This window comes from Oryzias melastigma, linkage group LG11 (assembly GCF_002922805.2).
Source record: "Oryzias melastigma strain HK-1 linkage group LG11, ASM292280v2, whole genome shotgun sequence".
Classification (NCBI taxonomy): domain Eukaryota; kingdom Metazoa; phylum Chordata; class Actinopteri; order Beloniformes; family Adrianichthyidae; genus Oryzias; species Oryzias melastigma.
Window position 1 is genome coordinate 24,436,096 of NC_050522.1, and position 238 is coordinate 24,436,333.

At 28.6% G+C, this 238-nt stretch overlaps 1 long non-coding RNA gene across 1 annotated transcript in view; it reads right to left on the reverse strand.

Moving 5' to 3' along the window:
- Positions 1-238, reverse strand: part of LOC112162701 — a 41,357-nt gene that overhangs the window by 30,987 nt on the left and 10,132 nt on the right. The window lies entirely within an intron of this gene.

Consider the following 238-nt stretch of genomic DNA (forward strand, 5'->3'; position numbering starts at 1 on the left):
AAAAAAAAAAAAAAAAAAAAACTGAAAAAAGCCTAGATTAGCCATAACAGCTAGTGTGTAAATATTAGCCTTAGTCCAAAACGACCTAAAAAAAATTAAAATGAAAAGTCTAAATTAGTCAAACCAGCTAACATGTAGCAGAAAAAGTAGCTAAACTCAAAAACTGCCCAAAAAAAAACATTTTTAAAAAGCCTAAATTAGCCAAAAAAGCTACAGTGTAGCTGGGAAATTAGCTAAA